The following is a 16,701-nucleotide window of genomic DNA, read 5'->3' as shown; positions in this document are numbered from 1 at the left end:
CCGACGTTGAACTATGTTTCAGCTTCTGGATCTCATTCGTTCCTACCACTGAACCACCAATGCTCTATTTCCGCAGGAATTCTACGGATTTATGTGGAAAATACATCTCTTCAACTGGGTAATATCGACCAATGCTAAAGTTGAACAACTGACAGACAAACTGATCAAGTTCCATGGGTATTTGATGAACTGATATGAGCAAAAGTGTCTCTGAGCAAAGGGGAGTGGGGGAGGTCAATATCAAAAGTGAGAGGCGTTAACTTCTGTGGCCACCAGCTCCCTTAAGAACCACAGGGCACCTCAGCCTCCTGGACTGCACCAGATTTGTCAGTTCTTGCTGGGAGTCATTACCCTGCTCTTCCAACAAGCCACTGTCCAACGGTGACCTTGTAGCGCTGTCTTGGGGATCTTACATTACTTACCTTGCAGTTTATTCCACTTTCATGCAGGTCGGCATTGACCCTGGACATTTTTCTTCTGGTGTTTTTTAGAGACAACAAACAGGTCAGTTTACTCTCATTGGTTTCTTTAAGCCTGACCTTTCTTGCCTGCAGCCTTTTTATTGCCTTCAGTAGTTTTTCACAGGTGCATGAGCCATAATTGCGTGTACTTCGTTGAACAAGCATGGAAAAGCGTGGTCTAGAGTGCTTCCACTAGTTCCCTGTAAAACACTGATAAGTTGCCCACTTCTAAAGTAGCAAGATACACTGCTTTGCTTTTGCTGGGAATCGAACCTGGGTCCCCTGCGCGGGAAACAACAACTCTGCCACTCAACCACCAGTGAGTGAAGCTGCGCTGTGCTCATGGCTCTGGGGACAGCTGCCGCTTATGAAGAACAACTAACATGGCGTTAAAAGGCGACCTCTGCTGCATTGGCCGGGAATCGGACCCGGGTCTCCCGCGCCGCGGCCTTGAATTGTTTAGCTAAACGGCCCTAAACCGTTTCCCATTCATTCTCAATGGTAGTGCTAAACCACTACGGATGTAATATACTTTCGGCCGCTAGCGCTCTCGTGGCGCTCTTCCGGTTTTCGGCACCGCGGGAAGTTTGAATTCGCAGAAGAAGGAGAAGAAGAAAACACACAACAGCGATCGCCTCCGTTGTTAAATTCAACGCATTCTCAAGCGTCTATCAAAGGTAAGATACTTTACGTGATATCAGCTGACGTTTCGTTACCGTTAATGATGAAATCACGTTGGTAAACTTTGCTCCTCTAAACGGTTTACTATAGTTCTGCCTAGATAGATTTGTTTGCAAATTATGAATGAACATAGCCATGATTTACGTTTCTGTGTATTGTTTGTCATCATTAACATGTCATCTGTTGATTACAAGTTGAATTATGAATGAAGTAAACATTATTTTCACTTTTGTAATGAGATTACATGTATTCCACAGTTCAAAAATGTTTTCTGACTATGGTTTTACTATAGTAACCATGATTTAGCCATGTTATTTTAGTAGAATCACAACAATAAATGTACTATTGTTGTTATTGCATTGGCATTATATTTACAGGACAGTCATGAGACTTTAAATGAATATCAGTCTGCCAAGAACAGCAAGATTACTATAGTTTTACAATGAAACTGCATACAGTCTTACAGGATTTAAAAACTTTTATTTGTGAATATCATACAGTCCCAATGCTTACACACACACAGAGACACACATAAGGATATATATATATATATATATATATATATATATATATATATATATATATATACATAATATAATATTATGTGTATCAATTTAAGTATTATTTATGTATGTGAGTGTGTTTGTTTGTGTCTGTAATATAGTTATAATTATTCCTTTTTTTAATATTGCTATATTGTTGTTGTTCTTTCAGAGAGCACTGCTTCTTCACTGATTGTGTCTTTGCTGTCATCTTTTCCTGGGACCCGAGCAGATCTTCAGTCGGAGACAGGTGAATATTTAACACATTAACAACAAACACACGAGTTCCTGCAGGTTTTAAAGTCTTAAAATGTCTTAATTTACCCTTACACAAATTAATGCCTTAAGAAAGTTTAAAAGGAATGAATCACTTCCTCTGATGTTTGTCTTGTTTTCCAGTGCAGATATCTTTCAATCAATATGTAATTTATGATGCAAATGTAAAATGAAGTCTTGAAAAATGTAACACTAATTAAATGAGTTTACTAAGGAGCCTCGCGCATGACATGCAGGAAAAAATATAAGGCTAAAACGTGTGTATGATTTACTAATTCATTCCCTCAATGTACTAAAACGTGCACACGATTACTATAGCGTTCCCTCGATTTAATATTGCCAGCAAATTAGTAAAGCATGCACACAATTTATTTATTTTTTTCTTGCATGTCATGTGCGGGGCTCCTTAATTTACACTTAAAACAATAAAAAAATATTTGTCAATGATTTACTATAACTTTTCTTTGAATTTAGGTGACTTTTTTCCCCAAATGGCAGATATTACTTTTTGTTATAATCACACAATTCTTTCAAACAAGTCTTTGTATTTCATGTAATTTTGTATCTCCAGTAAATGTATCTTTATTTAATAATATTTATGCATGTTCACTGGAAAACAAGGCAAAAACACTGAGGAAGAACAGCCTGTTTTGCAGCATGATCTGAACGTACAGTAACATATGAAATGTTGTAGTGTCTGGGAGCAGAGGCTTTCAGTGTGTTTCTGTCAAATTAAATTATGAATATCTGTTGGAAGTTGTGTTTTCAAACTCTGAAGTTAATACTACTATCCAGACATTTCCATTTACAGAACATATTTGTGTTTTTCCTCATTTGTTCCTCAAATTTGATTTGCTTGGTTTTAAAAAGGTCTTAACTTCACCTTCATAAACCTGAAGAAACTCTGTTTCCTTACACATTAAACTCAATATTCAGCTTGTTGTAGACCCCACTGGTTCTCTGTCTGTGTCCTCACTGTCCTCATCTCATGGGTCTCATGTGGAGCCTCACTCTGGATGTTCATGATGCAGAAATTGATCACATGTTTCCCCTCTGTATAGGAGCTACATGTATGTCACCTCTGCATGTGCTGCCGTACCTGACCTGTGAAGACTGCTGACAGGATGTTTGTACTGGACAACGAACGCTGAGCCTATCGACAACGTGCTTAATAAACACCACAGGAAGACATCCTAACAGCACGCTCCATATGACCACAAAACTACACGTCACATTATGTCAAGCACCTGACCACACTGTTGAACACCAGTTCTTCATTAAACACGACTGCAGAGAAGTAAACACCAGGATGTCATTCCAAGACTTTATGGAAATGGAGCACTTTAGACTGAACTGAAGGACACAAAGAAACGGGACTGCAAAAACACGAAAGGCCTGGAGATGAACACGTTGTTCACTTGTGCAGATTTTGTGAAATGGAACTTAGCCAGGATCCAAACAGTCCTCACACACACACACACACACACACACACACACACACACACACACACACACACACACACACACACACACACACAGGCTATCCTGAAATAAGTTCAAAAAAGTTTTTGAAAAAAAGTAAAGCTAAAGTCTTCTTTATTTACCAACATCAGGGCATTGAGAAAGAGGTGACCTGGAAAGAGTCTAAAGAAAAATACGAGATATTAATTTGCCGCTTAGCAATATTTAACTCGTGTATATACTGTATATTTTAATTTTTCAGTGTGATATTGTAATATCTATTTATATTGTCAGAATTCTTTTTTCTATTTAATTATTTTGGCTTGATCTTAAAAGGTGCTAAAAGCATTTAATAAACACAACTGAAAAATACAAATTGCTTCACGAGTGCTGTTTCCACTTCGTATGACTAATATTTTACAGTGTCTATGGTTTTGAAAACTCTTACTTGATCAGTTATCTTAAGTGTGACTTACATTATTCCATCAATCAATTTTCACTCAGTACTTGAATATTACTCAGTTAAATTAAATTTTCTTCAATTTACATTTGAAAAGTAATTTAATATAACCATTTGTGTTTTTATATAATCATGTAATGTATACTAGCATTATTTTACTGTGTTTATTTTATATAATCCTTTGCTTTGTAATCCAAAAAGGAAAGACATAAATTTCAAAAACTTTGTAGCTGTAAGGTGTTGTTAAATGTTAGATTTTTTTTATTTATTAAAAAGCATAAAGCTGAGTTTAATAATAGTTTAGACCTGTGTGAGTGGGATTCGAACCCCGGTCCAAATGAATGCATGAAAAAATCTGATTGGCTGTGATGTAATTTCCGCTCTTTGGCCAGCTGCTGCAGTCTGATTGGCTGTCAGCACATGACAACTATTCGCGGCTGGCCCCCGCGTGGCAGGCGAGAATTCTACCACTGAACCACCAATGCTCTATTTCCGCAGGAATTCTACGGATTTATGTGGAAAATACATCTCTTCAACTGGGTAATATCGACCAATGCTAAAGTTGAACAACTGACAGACAAACTGATCAAGTTCCATGGGTATTTGATGAACTGATATGAGCAAAAGTGTCTCTGAGCAAAGGGGAGTGGGGGAGGTCAATATCAAAAGTGAGAGGCGTTAACTTCTGTGGCCACCAGCTCCCTTAAGAACCACAGGGCACCTCAGCCTCCTGGACTGCACCAGATTTGTCAGTTCTTGCTGGGAGTCATTACCCTGCTCTTCCAACAAGCCACTGTCCAACGGTGACCTTGTAGCGCTGTCTTGGGGATCTTACATTACTTACCTTGCAGTTTATTCCACTTTCATGCAGGTCGGCATTGACCCTGGACATTTTTCTTCTGGTGTTTTTTAGACACAACAAACAGGTCAGTTTACTCTCATTGGTTTCTTTAAGCCTGACCTTTCTTGCCTGCAGCCTTTTTATTGCCTTCAGTAGTTTTTCACAGGTGCATGAGCCATAATTGCGTGTACTTCGTTGAACAAGCATGGAAAAGCGTGGTCTAGAGTGCTTCCACTAGTTCCCTGTAAAACACTGATAAGTTGCCCACTTCTAAAGTAGCAAGATACACTGCTTTGCTTTTGCTGGGAATCGAACCTGGGTCCCCTGCGCGGGAAACAACATCTCTGCCACCCAACCACCAGTGAGTGAAGCTGCGCTGTGCTCATGGCTCTGGGGACAGCTGCCGCTTATGAAGAACGACTAACATGGCGTTAAAAGGCGACCTCTGCTGCATTGGCCGGGAATCGGACCCGGGTCTCCCGCGTGGCAGGCGAGAATTCTACCACTGAACCACCAATGCTCTATTTCCGCAGGAATTCTACGGATTTATGTGGAAAATACATCTCTTCAACTGGGTAATATCGACCAATGCTAAAGTTGAACAACTGACAGACAAACTGATCAAGTTCCATGGGTATTTGATGAACTGATATGAGCAAAAGTGTCTCTGAGCAAAGGGGAGTGGGGGAGGTCAATATCAAAAGTGAGAGGTGTTAACTTCTGTGGCCACCAGCTCCCTTAAGAACCACAGGGCACCTCAGCCTCCTGGACTGCACCAGATTTGTCAGTTCTTGCTGGGAGTCATTACCCTGCTCTTCCAACAAGCCACTGTCCAACGGTGACCTTGTAGCGCTGTCTTGGGGATCTTACATTACTTACCTTGCAGTTTATTCCACTTTCATGCAGGTCGGCATTGACCCTGGACATTTTTCTTCTGGTGTTTTTTAGAGACAACAAACAGGTCAGTTTACTCTCATTGGTTTCTTTAAGCCTGACCTTTCTTGCCTGCAGCCTTTTTATTGCCTTCAGTAGTTTTTCACAGGTGCATGAGCCATAATTGCGTGTACTTCGTTGAACAAGCATGGAAAAGCGTGGTCTAGAGTGCTTCCACTAGTTCCCTGTAAAACACTGATAAGTTGCCCACTTCTAAAGTAGCAAGATACACTGCTTTGCTTTTGCTGGGAATCGAACCTGGGTCCCCTGCGCGGGAAACAACAACTCTGCCACCCAACCACCAGTGAGTGAAGCTGCGCTGTGCTCATGGCTCTGGGGACAGCTGCCGCTTATGAAGAACGACTAACATGGCGTTAAAAGGCGACCTCTGCTGCATTGGCCGGGAATCGGACCCGGGTCTCCCGCGTGGCAGGCGAGAATTCTACCACTGAACCACCAATGCTCTATTTCTGCAGGAATTCTACGGATTTATGTGGAAAATACATCTCTTCAACTGGGTAATATCGACCAATGCTAAAGTTGAACAACTGACAGACAAACTGATCAAGTTCCATGGGTATTTGATGAACTGATATGAGCAAAAGTGTCTCTGAGCAAAGGGGAGTGGGGGAGGTCAATATCAAAAGTGAGAGGCGTTAACTTCTGTGGCCACCAGCTCCCTTAAGAACCACAGGGCACCTCAGCCTCCTGGACTGCACCAGATTTGTCAGTTCTTGCTGGGAGTCATTACCCTGCTCTTCCAACAAGCCACTGTCCAACGGTGACCTTGTAGCGCTGTCTTGGGGATCTTACATTACTTACCTTGCAGTTTATTCCACTTTCATGCAGGTCGGCATTGACCCTGGACATTTTTCTTCTGGTGTTTTTTAGACACAACAAACAGGTCAGTTTACTCTCATTGGTTTCTTTAAGCCTGACCTTTCTTGCCTGCAGCCTTTTTATTGCCTTCAGTAGTTTTTCACAGGTGCATGAGCCATAATTGCGTGTACTTCGTTGAACAAGCATGGAAAAGCGTGGTCTAGAGTGCTTCCACTAGTTCCCTGTAAAACACTGATAAGTTGCCCACTTCTAAAGTAGCAAGATACACTGCTTTGCTTTTGCTGGGAATCGAACCTGGGTCCCCTGCGCGGGAAACAACAACTCTGCCACTCAACCACCAGTGAGTGAAGCTGCGCTGTGCTCATGGCTCTGGGGACAGCTGCCGCTTATGAAGAACGACTAACATGGCGTTAAAAGGCGACCTCTGCTGCATTGGCCGGCAATCGGACCCGGGTCTCCCGCGTGGCAGGCGAGAATTCTACCACTGAACCACCAATGCTCTATTTCCGCAGGAATTCTACGGATTTATGTGGAAAATACATCTCTTCAACTGGGTAATATCGACCAATGCTAAAGTTGAACAACTGACAGACAAACTGATCAAGTTCCATGGGTATTTGATGAACTGATATGAGCAAAAGTGTCTCTGAGGAAAGGGGAGTGGGGGAGGTCAATATCAAAAGTGAGAGGCGTTAACTTCTGTGGCCACCAGCTCCCTTAAGAACCACAGGGCACCTCAGCCTCCTGGACTGCACCAGATTTGTCAGTTCTTGCTGGGAGTCATTACCCTGCTCTTCCAACAAGCCACTGTCCAACGGTGACCTTGTAGCGCTGTCTTGGGGATCTTACATTACTTACCTTGCAGTTTATTCCACTTTCATGCAGGTCGGCATTGACCCTGGACATTTTTCTTCTGGTGTTTTTTAGACACAACAAACAGGTCAGTTTACTCTCATTGGTTTCTTTAAGCCTGACCTTTCTTGCCTGCAGCCTTTTTATTGCCTTCAGTAGTTTTTCACAGGTGCATGAGCCATAATTGCGTGTACTTCGTTGAACAAGCATGGAAAAGCGTGGTCTAGAGTGCTTCCACTAGTTCCCTGTAAAACACTGATAAGTTGCCCACTTCTAAAGTAGCAAGATACACTGCTTTGCTTTTGCTGGGAATCGAACCTGGGTCCCCTGCGCGGGAAACAACATCTCTGCCACCCAACCACCAGTGAGTGAAGCTGCGCTGTGCTCATGGCTCTGGGGACAGCTGCCGCTTATGAAGAACGACTAACATGGCGTTAAAAGGCGACCTCTGCTGCATTGGCCGGGAATCGGACCCGGGTCTCCCGCGTGGCAGGCGAGAATTCTACCACTGAACCACCAATGCTCTATTTCCGCAGGAATTCTACGGATTTATGTGGAAAATACATCTCTTCAACTGGGTAATATCGACCAATGCTAAAGTTGAACAACTGACAGACAAACTGATCAAGTTCCATGGGTATTTGATGAACTGATATGAGCAAAAGTGTCTCTGAGCAAAGGGGAGTGGGGGAGGTCAATATCAAAAGTGAGAGGCGTTAACTTCTGTGGCCACCAGCTCCCTTAAGAACCACAGGGCACCTCAGCCTCCTGGACTGCACCAGATTTGTCAGTTCTTGCTGGGAGTCATTACCCTGCTCTTCCAACAAGCCACTGTCCAACGGTGACCTTGTAGCGCTGTCTTGGGGATCTTACATTACTTACCTTGCAGTTTATTCCACTTTCATGCAGGTCGGCATTGACCCTGGACATTTTTCTTCTGGTGTTTTTTAGAGACAACAAACAGGTCAGTTTACTCTCATTGGTTTCTTTAAGCCTGACCTTTCTTGCCTGCAGCCTTTTTATTGCCTTCAGTAGTTTTTCACAGGTGCATGAGCCATAATTGCGTGTACTTCGTTGAACAAGCATGGAAAAGCGTGGTCTAGAGTGCTTCCACTAGTTCCCTGTAAAACACTGATAAGTTGCCCACTTCTAAAGTAGCAAGATACACTGCTTTGCTTTTGCTGGGAATCGAACCTGGGTCCCCTGCGCGGGAAACAACAACTCTGCCACCCAACCACCAGTGAGTGAAGCTGCGCTGTGCTCATGGCTCTGGGGACAGCTGCCGCTTATGAAGAACGACTAACATGGCGTTAAAAGGCGACCTCTGCTGCATTGGCCGGGAATCGGACCCGGGTCTCCCGCGTGGCAGGCGAGAATTCTACCACTGAACCACCAATGCTCTATTTCTGCAGGAATTCTACGGATTTATGTGGAAAATACATCTCTTCAACTGGGTAATATCGACCAATGCTAAAGTTGAACAACTGACAGACAAACTGATCAAGTTCCATGGGTATTTGATGAACTGATATGAGCAAAAGTGTCTCTGAGCAAAGGGGAGTGGGGGAGGTCAATATCAAAAGTGAGAGGCGTTAACTTCTGTGGCCACCAGCTCCCTTAAGAACCACAGGGCACCTCAGCCTCCTGGACTGCACCAGATTTGTCAGTTCTTGCTGGGAGTCATTACCCTGCTCTTCCAACAAGCCACTGTCCAACGGTGACCTTGTAGCGCTGTCGTGGGGATCTTACATTACTTACCTTGCAGTTTATTCCACTTTCATGCAGGTCGGCATTGACCCTGGACATTTTTCTTCTGGTGTTTTTTAGACACAACAAACAGGTCAGTTTACTCTCATTGGTTTCTTTAAGCCTGACCTTTCTTGCCTGCAGCCTTTTTATTGCCTTCAGTAGTTTTTCACAGGTGCATGAGCCATAATTGCGTGTACTTCGTTGAACAAGCATGGAAAAGCGTGGTCTAGAGTGCTTCCACTAGTTCCCTGTAAAACACTGATAAGTTGCCCACTTCTAAAGTAGCAAGATACACTGCTTTGCTTTTGCTGGGAATCGAACCTGGGTCCCCTGCGCGGGAAACAACAACTCTGCCACTCAACCACCAGTGAGTGAAGCTGCGCTGTGCTCATGGCTCTGGGGACAGCTGCCGCTTATGAAGAACGACTAACATGGCGTTAAAAGGCGACCTCTGCTGCATTGGCCGGCAATCGGACCCGGGTCTCCCGCGTGGCAGGCGAGAATTCTACCACTGAACCACCAATGCTCTATTTCCGCAGGAATTCTACGGATTTATGTGGAAAATACATCTCTTCAACTGGGTAATATCGACCAATGCTAAAGTTGAACAACTGACAGACAAACTGATCAAGTTCCATGGGTATTTGATGAACTGATATGAGCAAAAGTGTCTCTGAGGAAAGGGGAGTGGGGGAGGTCAATATCAAAAGTGAGAGGCGTTAACTTCTGTGGCCACCAGCTCCCTTAAGAACCACAGGGCACCTCAGCCTCCTGGACTGCACCAGATTTGTCAGTTCTTGCTGGGAGTCATTACCCTGCTCTTCCAACAAGCCACTGTCCAACGGTGACCTTGTAGCGCTGTCTTGGGGATCTTACATTACTTACCTTGCAGTTTATTCCACTTTCATGCAGGTCGGCATTGACCCTGGACATTTTTCTTCTGGTGTTTTTTAGACACAACAAACAGGTCAGTTTACTCTCATTGGTTTCTTTAAGCCTGACCTTTCTTGCCTGCAGCCTTTTTATTGCCTTCAGTAGTTTTTCACAGGTGCATGAGCCATAATTGCGTGTACTTCGTTGAACAAGCATGGAAAAGCGTGGTCTAGAGTGCTTCCACTAGTTCCCTGTAAAACACTGATAAGTTGCCCACTTCTAAAGTAGCAAGATACACTGCTTTGCTTTTGCTGGGAATCGAACCTGGGTCCCCTGCGCGGGAAACAACAACTCTGCCACCCAACCACCAGTGAGTGAAGCTGCGCTGTGCTCATGGCTCTGGGGACAGCTGCCGCTTATGAAGAACGACTAACATGGCGTTAAAAGGCGACCTCTGCTGCATTGGCCGGGAATCGGACCTGGGTCTCCCGCGTGGCAGGCGAGAATTCTACCACTGAACCACCAATGCTCTATTTCTGCAGGAATTCTACGGATTTATGTGGAAAATACATCTCTTCAACTGGGTAATATCGACCAATGCTAAAGTTGAACAACTGACAGACAAACTGATCAAGTTCCATGGGTATTTGATGAACTGATATGAGCAAAAGTGTCTCTGAGCAAAGCGGAGTGGGGGAGGTCAATATCAAAAGTGAGAGGCGTTAACTTCTGTGGCCACCAGCTCCCTTAAGAACCACAGGGCACCTCAGCCTCCTGGACTGCACCAGATTTTTCAGTTCTTGCTGGGAGTCATTACCCTGCTCTTCCAACAAGCCACTGTCCAACGGTGACCTTGTAGTGCTGTCTTGGGGATCTTACATTACTTACCTTGCAGTTTATTCCACTTTCATGCAGGTCGGCATTGACCCTGGACATTTTTCTTCTGGTGTTTTTTAGAGACAACAAACAGGTCAGTTTACTCTCATTGGTTTCTTTAAGCCTGACCTTTCTTGCCTGCAGCCTTTTTATTGCCTTCAGTAGTTTTTCACAGGTGCATGAGCCATAATTGCGTGTACTTCGTTGAACAAGCATGGAAAAGCGTGGTCTAGAGTGCTTCCACTAGTTCCCTGTAAAACACTGATAAGTTGCCCACTTCTAAAGTAGCAAGATACACTGCTTTGCTTTTGCTGGGAATCGAACCTGGGTCCCCTGCGCGGGAAACAACAACTCTGCCACTCAACCACCAGTGAGTGAAGCTGCGCTGTGCTCATGGCTCTGCGGACAGCTGCCGCTTATGAAGAACGACTAACATGGCGTTAAAAATGCGACCTCTGCTGCATTGGCCGGGAATCGGACCTGGGTCTCCCGCGTGGCAGGCGAGAATTCTACCACTGAACCACTAATGCTCTATTTCCGCAGGAATTCTACGGATTTATGTGGAAAATACATCTCTTCAACTGGGTAATATCGACCAATGCTAAAGTTGAACAACTGACAGACAAACTGATCAAGTTCCATGGGTATTTGATGAACTGATATGAGCAAAAGTGTCTCTGAGCAAAGCGGAGTGGGGGAGGTCAATATCAAAAGTGAGAGGCGTTAACTTCTGTGGCCACCAGCTCCCTTAAGAACCACAGGGCACCTCAGCCTCCTGGACTGCACCAGATTTTTCAGTTCTTGCTGGGAGTCATTACCCTGCTCTTCCAACAAGCCACTGTCCAACGGTGACCTTGTAGCGCTGTCTTGGGGATCTTACATTACTTACCTTGCAGTTTATTCCACTTTCATGCAGGTCGGCATTGACCCTGGACATTTTTCTTCTGGTGTTTTTTAGAGACAACAAAGAGGTCAGTTTACTCTTATTGGTTTCTTTAAGCCTGACCTTTCTTGCCTGCAGCCTTTTTATTGCCTTCAGTAGTTTTTCACAGGTGCATGAGCCATAATTGCGTGTACTTCGTTGAACAAGCATGGAAAAGCGTGGTCTAGAGTGCTTCCACTAGTTCCCTGTAAAACACTGATAAGTTGCCCACTTCTAAAGTAGCAAGATACACTGCTTTGCTTTTGCTGGGAATCGAACCTGGGTCCCCTGCGCGGGAAACAACAACTCTGCCACTCAACCACCAGTGAGTGAAGCTGAGCTGTGCTCATGGCTCTGCGGACAGCTGCCGCTTATGAAGAATGACTAACATGGCGTTAAAAGGCGACCTCTGCTGCATTGGCCGGGAATCGGACCCGGGTCTCCCGCGTGGCAGGCGAGAATTCTACCACTGAACCACCAATGCTCTATTTCCGCAGGAATTCTACGGATTTATGTGGAAAATACATCTCTTCAACTGGGTAATATCGACCAATGCTAAAGTTGAACAACTGACAGACAAACTGATCAAGTTCCATGGGTATTTGATGAACTGATATGAGCAAAAGTGTCTCTGAGCAAAGGGGAGTGGGGGAGGTCAATATCAAAAGTGAGAGGCGTTACCTTCTGTGGCCACCAGCTCCCTTAAGAACCACAGGGCACCTCAGCCTCCTGGACTGCACCAGATTTGTCAGTTCTTGCTGGGAGTCATTACCCTGCTCTTCCAACAAGCCACTGTCCAACGGTGACCTTGTAGTGCTGTCTTGGGGATCTTACATTACTTACCTTGCAGTTTATTCCACTTTCATGCAGGTCGGCATTGACCCTGGACATTTTTCTTCTGGTGTTTTTTAGAGACAACAAACAGGTCAGTTTACTCTCATTGGTTTCTTTAAGCCTGACCTTTCTTGCCTGCAGCCTTTTTATTGCCTTCAGTAGTTTTTCACAGGTGCATGAGCCATAATTGCGTGTACTTCGTTGAACAAGCATGGAAAAGCGTGGTCTAGAGTGCTTCCACTAGTTCCCTGTAAAACACTGATAAGTTGCCCACTTCTAAAGTAGCAAGATACACTGCTTTGCTTTTGCTGGGAATCGAACCTGGGTCCCCTGCGCGGGAAACAACAACTCTGCCACTCAACCACCAGTGAGTGAAGCCGCGCTGTGCTCATGGCTCTGTGGACAGCTGCCGCTTATGAAGAACGACTAACATGGCGTTAAAAATGCGACCTCTGCTGCATTGGCCGGGAATCGGACCTGGGTCTCCCGCGCCGCGGCCTTGAATTGTTTAGCTAAACGGCCCTAAACCGTTTCCCATTCATTCTCAATGGTAGTGCTAAACCACTACGGATGTAATATACTGTCGGCCGCTAGCGCTCTCGTGGCGCTCTTCCGGTTTTGGGCACCGCGGGAAGTTTGAATTCGCAGAAGAAGGAGAAGAAGAAAACACACAACAGCGATCGCCTCCGTTGTTAAATTCAACGCATTCTCAAGCGTCTATCAAAGGTAAGATACTTTACGTGATATCAGCTGACGTTTCGTTACCGTTAATGATGAAATCACGTTGGTAAACTTTGCTCGTTTCTAAACGGTTTACTATAGTTCAGCCTAGATAGATTTGTTTGCAAATTATGAATGAACATAGCCATGATTTACGTTTCTGTGTATTGTTTGTCATCATTAACATGTCATCTGTTGATTACAAGTTGAATTATGAATGAAGTAAACATTATTTTCACTTTTGTGATGAGATTACATGTATTCCACAGTTCAAAAATGTTTTCTGACTATGGTTTTACTATAGTAACCATGATTTAGCCATGTTATTTTAGTAGAATCACAACAATAAATGTACTATTGTTGTTATTGCATTGGCATTATATTTACAGGACAGTCATGAGACTTTAAATGAATATCAGTCTGCCAAGAACAGCAAGATTACTATAGTTTTACAATGAAACTGCATACAGTCTTACAGGATTTAAAAACTTTTATTTGTGAATATCATACGGTCCCAATGCTTACACACACACACAGAAACACACACACACACACACACACACACATATATATATATATATATATAATATTATGTGTTACAATTTAAGTATTATTTATGTGTGTGAGTGTGTTTGTTCGTGTCTGTAATATAGTTATAATTATTCCTTTTTTAATATTGCTATATTGTTGTTGTTCTTTCAGAGAGCACTGCTTCTTCACTGATTGTGTCTTTGCTGTCATCTTTTCCTGGGACCCGAGCAGATCTTCAGTCAGAGACAGGTGAATATTTAACACATTAACAACAAACACACAAGAGTTCCTGCAGGTTTTAAAGTCTTAAAATGTCTTAATTTACCCTTACACAAATTAATGCCTTAAGAAAGTTTGAAAGGAATGAATCACTTCCTCTGAGTTTTGTCTTGTTTTCCAGTGCAGATATCTTTCAATCAATATGTAATTTAGGATGCAAATGTAAAATGAAGTCTTGAAAAATGTAACACTAATTAAATGAGTTTACTAAGGAGCCTCGCACATGACATGCAGGAAAAAATATAAGGCTAAAACGTGTGTATGATTTACTAATTCATTCCCTCAATGTACTAAAACGTGCACACGATTACTATAGCGTTCCCTCGATTTACTATTGCCAGCAAATTAGTAAAGCATGCACACAATTTATTTATTTTTTCTTGCATGTCATGTGCGGGGCTCCTTAGTTTACACTTAAAACAATAAAAAAATATTTGTCAATGATTTACTATAACTTTTCTTTGAATTTAGGTGACTTTTTTTCCCTAAATGGCAGATATTACTTCTTGTTATAATCACACAATTCTTTCAAACAAGTCTTTGTATTTCATGTAATTTTGTATCTCCAGTAAATGTATCTTTATTTAATAATATTTATGCATGTTCACTGGAAAACAAGGCAGCATGATTTTGCAGCATGATCTGAACGTACAGTAACATATGAAATGTTGTAGTGTCTGGGAGCAGAGGCTTTCATTGTGTTTCTGTCAAATTAAATTATGAATATCTGTTGGAAGTTGTGTTTTCAAACTCTGAAGTTAATACTACCATCCAGACATTTCCATTTACAGAACATATTTGTGTTTTTCCTCATTTGTTCCTCAAATTTGATTTGCTTGGTTTTAAAAAGGTCTTAACTTCACCTTCATAAACCTGAAGAAACTCTGTTTCCTTACACATTAAACTCAATATTCAGCTTGTTGTAGATCCCACTGGTTCTCTGTCTGTGTCCTCGCTGTCCTCATCTCATGGGTCTCATGTCGAGCCTCACTCTGAATGTTCATGATGCAGAAATTGATCACATGTTTCCCCTCTGTATAGGAGCTACATGTATGTCACCTCTGCATGTGCTGGCCGTACCTGACCTGTGAAGACTGCTGACAGGGTGTTTGTACTGGACAGCGAACGCTGAGCCTATCGACAACGTGCTTAATAAACACCACAGGAAGACATCCTAACAGCACGCTCCATATGACCACAAAACTACACGTCACATTATGTCAAGCACCTGACCACACTGCTGAACACCAGTTCTTCATTAAACACGACTGCAGAGAAGTAAACACCAGGATGTCATTCCAAGACTTTATGGAAATGGAGCACTTTAGACTGAACTGAAGGACACAAAGAAACGGGACTGCAAAAACACGAAAGGCCTGGAGATGAACACGTTGTTCACTTGTGCAGATTTTGTGAAATGGAACTTAGCCAGGATCCAAACAGTCCTCACACACACACACACACACACAGGCTATCCTGAAATAAGTTCAAAAAAGTTTTTGAAAAAAAGTAAAGCTAAAGTCTTCTTTATTTACCAACATCAGGGCATTGAGAAAGAGGTGACCTGGAAAGAGTCTAAAGAAAAATACGAGATATTAATTTGCAGCTTATTTAGAAATATTTAACTCATGTATATACTGTATATTTAAATTTTTTAGTGTGAGATTGTAATATCTATTTATATTGTCAGAATTCTTTTTTTATTTAATTATTTTGGCTTGATCTTAAAAGGTGCTAAAAGCATTTAATAAACACAACTGAAAAATACAAATTGCTTCACGAGTGCTGTTTCCACTTCGTATGACTAATATTTTACAGTGTCTATGGTTTTGAAAACTCTTACTTGATCAGTTATCTTAAGTGTGACTTACATTATTCCATCAATCAATTTTCACTCAGTACTTGAATATTACTCAGTTAAATTAAATTTTCTTCAATTTACATTTGAAAAGTAATTTAATATAACCATTTGTGTTTTTATATAATCATGTAATGTATACTAGCATTATTTTACTGTGTTTATTTTATATAATCCTTTGCTTTGTAATCCAAAAAGGAAAGACATAAATTTCAAAAACTTTGTAGCTGTAAGATGTTGTTAAATGTTAGATTTTTTTTATTTATTAAAAAGCATAAAGCTGAGTTTAATAATAGTTTAGACCTGTGTGAGTGGGATTCGAACCCCGGTCCAAATGAATGCATGAAAAAATCTGATTGGCTGTGATGTAATTTCCGCTCTTTGGCCAGCTGCTGCAGTCTGATTGGCTGTCAGCGCATGACAACTATTCGCGGCTGGCCACCCCTAGACCAACGAGCCTTCTTGTCCAAGACCCAGAAAAAAGAGTTGCTCCAGCATCAACAAAGGAAGGGACATGAACTGACTTGGAAGCAATCAAAGACCTCGAGACAGTGTGAAAGGCTAACGAATGCAAGTTGGCCTCTTAACTGACCTAAAAATGTGGCTGTATCTAACATGTAGAGGGATGTTAGGAAGGACAGCTGAAACGGTCAGATGTCACTTAGACCAGCGGGTCTCAATTCCAGTCCTCGCGCCCCCTGCTCTTCACATT

General features: G+C 42.5%; 1 long non-coding RNA gene and 5 other non-coding genes across 7 annotated transcripts; 1 reads left to right on the top strand and 5 right to left on the bottom strand.

The window, feature by feature from the left end:
• Positions 1-393: 393 nt before the first annotated feature.
• On the top strand, positions 394-15,532 carry LOC128011105 (uncharacterized). Of its 2 annotated transcripts, none has more exons than XR_008182467.1 (3): positions 394-1,138; positions 14,024-14,101; positions 15,173-15,532. It is a non-coding gene; the product is annotated as an uncharacterized LOC128011105 (long non-coding RNA). The 2 variants fall into 2 exon arrangements; XR_008182468.1 differs by lacking the exon at positions 394-1,138 and adding an exon at positions 13,129-13,327.
• Positions 5,172-5,242, bottom strand: trnag-gcc (transfer RNA glycine (anticodon GCC)). The gene has a single exon. It is a non-coding gene; the product is annotated as a tRNA-Gly (tRNA).
• Positions 6,048-6,118, bottom strand: trnag-gcc (transfer RNA glycine (anticodon GCC)). The gene has a single exon. It is a non-coding gene; the product is annotated as a tRNA-Gly (tRNA).
• trnag-gcc (transfer RNA glycine (anticodon GCC)) lies at positions 7,800-7,870 on the bottom strand. Its single transcript has one exon. It is a non-coding gene; the product is annotated as a tRNA-Gly (tRNA).
• trnag-gcc (transfer RNA glycine (anticodon GCC)) lies at positions 8,676-8,746 on the bottom strand. The gene has a single exon. It is a non-coding gene; the product is annotated as a tRNA-Gly (tRNA).
• trnag-gcc (transfer RNA glycine (anticodon GCC)) lies at positions 12,181-12,251 on the bottom strand. Its single transcript has one exon. It is a non-coding gene; the product is annotated as a tRNA-Gly (tRNA).
• Positions 15,533-16,701: the final 1,169 nt, after the last annotated feature.

This window comes from Carassius gibelio, chromosome B23 (assembly GCF_023724105.1).
Source record: "Carassius gibelio isolate Cgi1373 ecotype wild population from Czech Republic chromosome B23, carGib1.2-hapl.c, whole genome shotgun sequence".
Classification (NCBI taxonomy): Eukaryota; Metazoa; Chordata; class Actinopteri; order Cypriniformes; family Cyprinidae; genus Carassius; species Carassius gibelio.
Note: the sequence above shows the minus strand (reverse complement) of the source record. Positions and strands in the feature narration are given on the sequence as shown.